The sequence below is a fragment of the Arachis hypogaea genome, chromosome 11, assembly GCF_003086295.3.
Source record: "Arachis hypogaea cultivar Tifrunner chromosome 11, arahy.Tifrunner.gnm2.J5K5, whole genome shotgun sequence".
In the NCBI taxonomy this organism is placed as follows: Eukaryota; Viridiplantae; Streptophyta; class Magnoliopsida; order Fabales; family Fabaceae; genus Arachis; species Arachis hypogaea.
The window spans coordinates 37,848,346-37,857,315 of NC_092046.1; the positions used below are offsets into that span (position 1 = coordinate 37,848,346).

Genomic DNA, 8,970 nt, shown 5'->3' on the forward strand with positions numbered 1-8,970 from the left:
ATTTATACTAAACTAGTTACTAGGGTTTGCAGAAATGAGTAAATGATGCAGAAATCCACTTCCGGAGCCCACTTGGTATGTGCTTGGGCTGAGCATTGAGATTTACACGTGTAGAGGTCTTTCTTGGAGTGTAATGCCAGTTTGTAACCTGTTTCTGGCGTTTAACTCCACTTTGCAACCTGTTTCTGGCGTTTGACTCCAGAATGCAGCATGGAACTAGCGTTCAACGCCAGTTTACGTCGTCTATTCTTAATCAAAGTATAGACTATTATATATTGCTGGAAAGCCCTAGATGTCTACTTTCCAACGCATTTGAGAGCGTGCCATTTGGAGTTCTGTAGCTCCAGAAAATCCACTTTTAGTGCAGGGAGGTCAGAATCCAACAGCATCTGCAGTCCTTCTTCAACCTCTGAATCTGATTTTTGCTCAAGTCCCTCAATTTCAGCCAGAAAATATCTGAAATCACAGAAAAATACACAAACTCATAGTAAAGTCCAGAAATGTGAATTTTAATTAAAAACTAATAAAAATATACTAAAAACTAACTAAATCATGCTAAAAACTATGTAAAAACAATGCCAAAAAGCGTATAAATTATCCGCTCATCACAACACCAAACTTAAATTGTTGCTTGTCCGCAAGCAACTGAAAATCAAAAAATAGGATGAAAAGAAGAGAATATACTATAAATTCCAAAATATCAATGAAACTTAGCTCCAATCAGATGAGCGGGACTTGTAGCTTTTTGCATCTTGAATAGTTTTGGCATCTCACTTTATCCATTGAAGTTCAGAATGATTGGTATCTATAGGAACTCAGAGTTCAGATAGTGTTATTGATTCTCCTAGTTCAGTATGTTGATTTTTGAACACAGCTATTTTATGAGTCTTGGCCGTGGCCCTAAGCACTTTGTTTTCCAGTATTACCACCGGATACATAAATGCCACAGACACATAACTGGGTGAACCTTTTTAGATTGTGACTCAGCTTTGCTAAAGTCCCCAATTAGAGGTGTCCAAGGTTCTTAAGCACACTCTTCTTTTTGCTTTGGACCTTGACTTCAACCGCTCAGTCTCAAGTTTTCACTTGACACCTTCACGCCACAAGCACATGGTTAGGGGCAGCTTGGTTTAGCCGCTTAGGCCAGGATTTTATTCCTTTAGGCCCTCCTATCCACTGATGCTCAAAGCCTTGGATCCTTTTTATTACCCTTGCCTTTTAGTTTTAAGGGCTATTGGCTTTTTGCTCTTGCCTTTTGGTTTAAAGAGCTTTTGGCTTTTTCTGCTTGCTTTTTCTTTTTCTTTTTTTCTTTTTTTTTTCGCATTTTTTCTCTGCAAGCTTTTGTATTCACTGCTTTTTCTTGCTTCAAGAATCATTTTTATGATTTTTCAGATTATCAAATAACATTTCTCCTTTTTCCTTATTCTTCAAGAGCCAACATATTTAACATTCAGTAAACATCAACTTCAAAAGACATATGCACTGTTCAAGAATACATTCAGAAAATAAAAAGTATTGCCACCACATCAAAATAATTTAACCAGCTTTAAGGATGAATTCGAAACCATGTACTTCTTGTTCTTTTGTAATTAAAACATTTTTCATTCAAGAGAGGTGGTGGATTCATATTCATAGCTTTAAGGCATAGACACTTAGACACTAGTGATCATATAGTAAAGACACAAACATAAATAAAACATAAAGCTCAAAAATAAAAAAATAGGAAAATAAATAAACAAGGAGATTAAGGAATGAGTCCACCTTAGTGAGGGTGGCATCTTCCTCTTCTTGAAGAACCAATGGTGCTCTTGAGCTCCTCTATGTCTCTTCCTTGTCTTTCTTGCTCCTCCCTCATAGCTCTTTGATCTTCTCTAATTTCATGGAGGATGATGGAATGCTCTTGGTGCTCCACCCTTAGTTGTCCCATGTTGGAACTTAATTCTCCTCGGGAAGTGTTGATTTGTTCCCAAAATTTTTGTGGAGGAAAGTGCATCCCCTGAGGCATCTCAGGGATTTCATGGTGAGGAATTTCCTCATGCTCATTTTGAGGTCCATGATCTCTTGTTTGCTCCATCCTTTTCTTAGTGATGGGCTTATCTTCTTCAATGAGGATATCTCCCTCTATGTCAATTCCAGCCGAATTGCAGAGGTGGCATATGAGGTGAGGAAAGGCTAACCTTGCCCAAGTAGAGAACTTGTCAGCCACCTTGTAGAGTTCTTGAGGTATAATCTCATGAACTTCCACCTCTTCTCCAATCATGATACTATGGATCATGATGGCCCGGTCTATAGTAACTTCAGACCGGTTACTAGTAGGAATGATTGAGCGTTGAATGAACTCTAGCCATCCCTTAGCCACTGGTTTGAGGTCATGCCTTCTTAATTGAACCGGCTTGCCTCTTGAGTCAATCTTCCATTGAGCTCCTTCCTCACATGTGTCTATGAGGACTTGGTCCAACCTTTGATCAAAGTTGAACCTTCTTGTGTAGGGGCGTGCATTCTCTTCCATCATTGGCAAGTTGAACGCCAGCCTTACATTTTCCGAACTGAAATCTAAGTATTTCCCCCGAACCATGGTAAGCCAATGCTTTGGATTTGGGTTCACACTTTGATCATGGTTCCTTGTGATCCATGCGTTTGCATAGAACTCTTGAACTATTAGGATCCCAACTTGTTGAATGGGGTTGGTGAGAACTTCCCAACCTCTTCTTTGGATTTCAAGTCGGATCTCCGGATACTCATTCCTTTTGAGCTTGAAAGGAACCCCAGGGATCACTTTCTTTTTGGCCACAACTTCATAGAAGTGGTTTTGATAGACCTTTGAGATGAATCTCTCCATCTCCCATGACTCAGAGGTGGAAGCAATTGCCTTCCCTTTCCTCTTTCTAGAGGTTTCTCTGGCCTTAGGTGCCATAAATGGTTATGGAAAAACAAAAAGCTATGCTTTTACCACACCAAACTTAAAATGTTTGCTCCTCCCCGAGCAAAAGAAGAAAGAAAGAAGTAGAAGAAGAAGAGAAATGGAGGAGAGGGAGAGAGAGTAGGTGTCGGCCAAGTGGAAGAAGAGAGGGTTGTGTGGTGTGAAATAGAAGAAGGAATGAGGGGTTTATATAGAGGTGGAGAGGGGTTTAGGGTTCGGCCATTTAGGGTTGGGTTTGGGAGGGAAAATATTTTGAATTTGAAGGTAGGTGGGGTTTTTGGGGAAGAGAAGAAGGATGTGAGTGGTGAGGGGGTGATGGAAAAGAGTGATTGGTGAAGGGCATTTGGGGAAGAGAGTTATGAAAAGGTGTGAAGAGGAGAGAATAGGGTTAGGTGGGGATCCTGTAGGGTCCACAGATCCTGAGGGGATCCTGTGGGGCCCACAAATCAAGTGGGGCCAAGGACTTAATATCCCTGCCTCAATTAGGCGTGTAAAACGCCCTCATTGTGCAATTCTGGCGTTTAACGCCACTTCCATGCTTGTTTCTGGCGTTAAACGCCAGCTCCATGCTTGTTTCTTGCGTTAAACGCCCAAATGGAGCTTGTTTCTGGCGTTTAACGCCAGCTTTCCTCTGGGTGCAATCCTGGCATTTAAATGCCAGACTGTTGCTTGTTTCTGGCGTTTAACGCCAGTTTCATGCTCTGTTCTGGCGTTAAATGCCAGCCAGATGCTCCTTACTGGCGTTTAAACGCCAGTAAGCTCTTTCTCCAGGGTGTGCTGTTTTCAATGCTGTTTTTCATTCTGTTTTTGATTTTTCAGTAGTTTTTGTGACTCCACATGATCATCAACCTAATAAAACATGAAATAATAAAGAGAAAATAAAATAAAATTGATTAAATAACGTTGGGTTGCCTCCCAACAAGTGCTTCTTTAATGTCAATAGCTTGACAGTGAGCTCTCATGGAGCCTCACAGATGTTCAGAGCATTGTTGAGATTTCCCAATACAAAACTTAGAGTTTGGATATGGGAGTTCAACACCAAACTTAGAGTTTGGTTGTGGCCTCCCAACACCAAACTTAGAGTTTGACTGTGGGGGCTTTGGTTGACTCTACAGTGAGAGAAGCTTTTCATGCTTCCTCTCCATGGTTACAGAAAGAGATCCTTGAGTTTTAAATACAAGGTTGTCCTCATTCAGTTGAAGGATTAATTCTCCTCTATCCACATCAATCACAGCTCTTGCTGTGGCTAGGAAGGGTCTTCCAAGGATGATGGATTCATCCTCATCCTTCCCAGTGTCTAGGATTATGAAGTCAGCAGGGATGTAAAGGCCTTCAACCTTTTCTAGCACGTTCTCTACAAGTCCATAAGCCTGTTTCATGGATTTGTCTGCCATCTCTAATGAGAATTTGGCAGCCTATACCTCAAAGATTCTCAGTTTCTCCATTACAGAGAGTGGCATGAGGTTTATCCCTGATCCAAGGTCACATAGAGCCTTCTCAAAGACCATGGTGCCTATGGTACAAGGTATTAAGAACTTTCCAGGATCCTGTTTCTTCTGAGGCAATGTCAGTTGATCCAGATCACTCAGTTCATTGATGAGCAAGGGAGGTTCATCTTTCCAAGTCTCATTACCAAATAACTTGGCATTCAGCTTCATGATTGCACCAAGGTACTTGGAAACTTGCTCTTCAGTGACATCTTCATTCTCTTCAGAAGAAGAATACTCATCAGAGCTCATGAATGGCATAAGGAGGTTCATTGAAATTTCTATGGTCTTTAGATGAGCCTCAGATTCCTTTGGTTCCTCAGAGGGAAACTCCTTGTTGATCAATGGACGTCCCAGGAGGTCTTTCTCACTGGGATTCATGTCCTCCTCCTCCCTTGTAGGTTCGGCCATGATGCTTAAATCAATGGCCTTGCACTCTCTTTTTGGGTTCTCTTCTATATTGCTTGGGAGAGTACTTGGAGGAGTTTCAGTGACCCTTTTACTCAGCTAGCCCACTTGTGCCTCTAAATTTCTAATGGAGGACCTTGTTTCATTCATGAAACTTAAAGTGGCCTTAGATAGATCAGAGACTATGTTTGCTAAGTTAGATGGATCCTGCTCAGAATTCTCTGTCTATTGCTGAGTGGATGATGGAAAAGGCTTGCTATTGCTAAACCTGTTTCTTCCACCATTGTTAAAGCCTTGTTGAGGCTTTTGTTGATCCTTCCATGAGAAATTTGGATGATTCCTCCATGAGGGATTATAGGTGTTTCCATAGGGTTCACCCATGTAATTCACCTCTGCTATTGCAGGGTTCTCAGGATCATAAGCTTCTTCTTCAGAAGATGCCTCTTTAGTACTGTTGGATGATTCCTTCAATCCATTCAGACTCTGAGAGATTATATTGACTTGCTGAGTCAATATTTTATTCTGAGCCAATATGACATTCAGAGTATCAATTTCAAGAACTCCCTTCCTCATAGGCGTCCCATTATTCACAGGATTCCTTTCAGAAGTGTACATGAATTGGTTATTTACAACCATTTCAATGAGTTCTTGAGCTTCTGCAGGCGTTTTCTTTAGGTGAATGGATCCACCTGCAGAATGGTCCAATGACATCTTAGATAGTTCAGACAGACCATCATAGAAGATATCCAGGATGGTCCATTCTGAAAGCATGTCAGAAGGACACCTTTTGGTCAGTTCCTTGTATCTCTCCCAAGCTTCATAGAGGGATTCACCTTCCTTTTGTCTGAAGGTTTGAATATCCACTCTAAGCTTGCTAAGCTTTTGAGGAGGAAAGAACTTAGCTAAGAAAGCCGTGACCAGTTTATCCCAAGAGTTCAGGCTGTCTTTAGGTTGAGAGTCCAACCAAATTCTAGCTTTGTCTCTTACAGCAAATGGGAAAAGCATAAGCCTGTAGACCTCGGGATCAACCCCATTGGTCTTAACAGTATCACAGATCTGCAAGAATTCAGTTAAGAACTGAAAAGGATCTTCAGATGGAAGTCCATGAAACTTGCAGTTCTGTTGCATCAGAGAAACTAATTGAGGTTTAAGCTCAAAGTTGTTTGCTCCAATGGCAGGAATTGAGATGCTCCTTCCATGTAAATCGGAATTAGGTGCAGTAAAGTCACCAAGCATCTTCCTTGCATTGTTGTTATTTTCGGCCATGTTTTCTTCTTTTTCAAAAATTTCTGTCAGATTTTCTCCAGAGAGTTGTGCTTTGCCTTCCCTTAGCTTCCTCTTCAGAGTCCTTTCAGGTTCAGGATCAGTTTTAACAAGAATGTTCTTATCCTTGTTCCTGCTCATATGAAAAAGAAGAGAACACAAAAGAAAATATGGAATCCTCTATGTCACAATATAGAGATTTCTTTATGTGAGTAGAAGAAGATAATAATAGAAGAAGAGAAATTCGAACACCAAGAGGAAGAGAGGGTTCGAATTTTGAGATGAAGAGAAGTGTTAGTAAATAAATAAATAAATAAATAAATAAATAATTAGAAGGAGATGAGAGAGAGGGAATTTCGAAAATTAATTAAATTAAAATTAAAATTTAAAGTTAAATTTTGAAAATTAAAATTGAAATCAAATTAAATTAAAAATTAAAATAATTAGTTAAATAGAAAAAAGGATTTTTGAAAAAGAGGGAAGGGATTTTCGAAAATTAGAGAGAGAATTAGTTAGGTAGTTTTGAAAAAGATATGATTGAAACAAAAAGATAAGATTGATTGAAAGAGATTTGAAAATTAATTTTGAAAAGATAAGAAGTTAGAAAATATTTTGAAATTGATTTTGAAAAAGATGTGATTGAAACTTATTTTGAAAAAAAAAGATTTGAAAAAGAAATTTAAAAAGATTTGATTTTGAAAATTAAAGTTGATTACTTGACTAACAAGAAACTAAAAAGATATGATTCTAGAGTTTAAAGATTGAACTTTTCTTACTAGGCAAGTAACAAACTTAATATTTTTGAATCAATCACATTAATTGTTAGTAAAGATTTTGAAATTATGAAACAAAATAAGAAAAGGATTTTTGAAAATCATTTTGGAATTTTCGAAAATTATGAAAGAAAAATGAAAAAGATTTGATTTTTGAAAAAGATTTGAAAAAGATAGAATTTTTAAATTGAAAATTTGATTTGACTCATAAGAAACAACTAATTTTGAAAATTTTTTGAAAAAGTCAACCCAAATTTTCGAAATTTTATGATAGAATAAGGGAAAGATATTTTTTTAATTTTTTGAATTTTTAATGATGAAAGAGAAAAACATAAAAAAGACTCAATGCATGAAAATTTTGGATCAAAACATGTGATGCATGCAAGAACACTATGAATGTAAAGATGAACACCAAGAACACTTTGAATGTCAAGATGAACATCAAGAACTTATTTTTGAAAAATTTTCAAGAAAAGAAAAAATGTAAGATACCAAACTTAAAATTTTTTATTCTTTAGACATTAATGTTTCAAGAATGCATATGAAAAACAAGAAAAGACACAAAACAAGTAAATATGAAGATCAAACAAGAAGACTGGCCAAGAACAACTTGAAGATCATGAAGAATGCAATGCATGAAATTTTTGAAAATAAAATTTTTTAGAAAATTAAAAAAAATACAATTGACAAAAAGCTTAAAATTTGACATTAGACTCAAACAAGAAACACAAAAATATTTTAGATTTTATGATTTTATAAATTTTTTTTCGAAAATTATTTTGGGAAAACGAAAAAGAAGAAATTTTTTTTGTATTTTTTGAAAATAAGAAACAAAAAGCTTAAAATTAAAATAAAATTACCTAGTCTGAGCAACAAGATGAACCGTCAGTTGTCCAAACTCGAACAATCCCCGGCAATGGCACCAAAAACTTGGTGCGCAGAAATCGTGACGGTTCCATTCCTTGGTAACGGCGCTGAAAACTTTATACACACGTTCATAATCTTAGTTCTTTGTTACAACTTCGCACAACTAACCAACAAGTGTACTGGGTCGTCCAAGTAATAAACCTTACGTGAGTAAGGGTCGATCCCACGGAGATTGTCGGCTTGAAGCAAGCTATGGTCACCTTGTAAATCTCAGTCAGGCGGATTCAAATGGTTATAGAGTTTTAATAATTAAAAGATAAATAAAACATAAACTAGGATAGAGATACTTATGTAATTCATTGGTGAGAATTTCAGATAAGCGTATAGAGATGCTTTCGTTCCTCTGAACCTCTGCTTTATTGCTGTCTTCATCCAACCATTCCTACTCCTTTCCATGGCAAGCTTTATGTAGGGCATCACCGTTGTCAATGGCTACACCCCATCCTCTCTGTGAAAATGGTCCAATGCGCTGTCACTGCATGGCTAATCATCTGGCGGTTCTCGATCATACTGGAATAGGATTTACTATCCTTTTGCGTCTATCACTACGCCCAGCACTCGCGAGTTTGAAGCTCGTCACAGCCATCCCTTCCCAGATCCTACTCGGAATACCACAGACAAGGTTTAGACTTTCTGGATCTCAGGAATGGCCATCCATGGGTTCTAACTTATACCACAAAGATTCTAATATCTCGGACTCGGTCCTCTGTATTAGATATCCAAGAGATACTCATTCTAGCTTGTTTGCATGTAGAACGGAAGTGTTTGTCAGGCACGTGTTCATAAGTGACAATGATGATGAGCGTCACATAATCATCACATTCATCATGTTCTTGGGTGCGAATGGATATCTTAGAGAAGGAATAAGCTTGAATTGAATAGAAAAACAGTAGTACTTTGTATTAATTCATGAGGAACAGCAGAGCTCCACACCTTATTCTATGGAGTGTAGAAACTCTACCGTTGAAAATACATAAGTGATAATGGTCCAGGCATGGCCAAATGGCCAGCCCCCATGAAAGTCTAAGATAGCATAAAACTAATCAGAGATCCCTTACAAAGATAGTAAAAAGTCTTATTTATACTAAACTAGTTACTAGGGTTTGCAGAAATGAGTAAATGATGCAGAAATCCACTTCCGGGGCCCACTTGGTGTGTGCTTGGGCTGAGCATTGAGCTTTACATGTGTAGA

At 38.0% G+C, this 8,970-nt stretch overlaps 1 non-coding gene across 1 annotated transcript; it reads left to right on the forward strand.

Annotated features, from left to right (window-relative positions):
* The first annotated feature begins 5,580 nt into the window (after nucleotides 1–5,580).
* On the forward strand, nucleotides 5,581–5,688 carry LOC112725324 (small nucleolar RNA R71). The gene has a single exon (XR_003164440.1). It is a non-coding gene; the product is annotated as a small nucleolar RNA R71 (small nucleolar RNA).
* The last annotated feature ends 3,282 nt before the right edge of the window (nucleotides 5,689–8,970 follow it).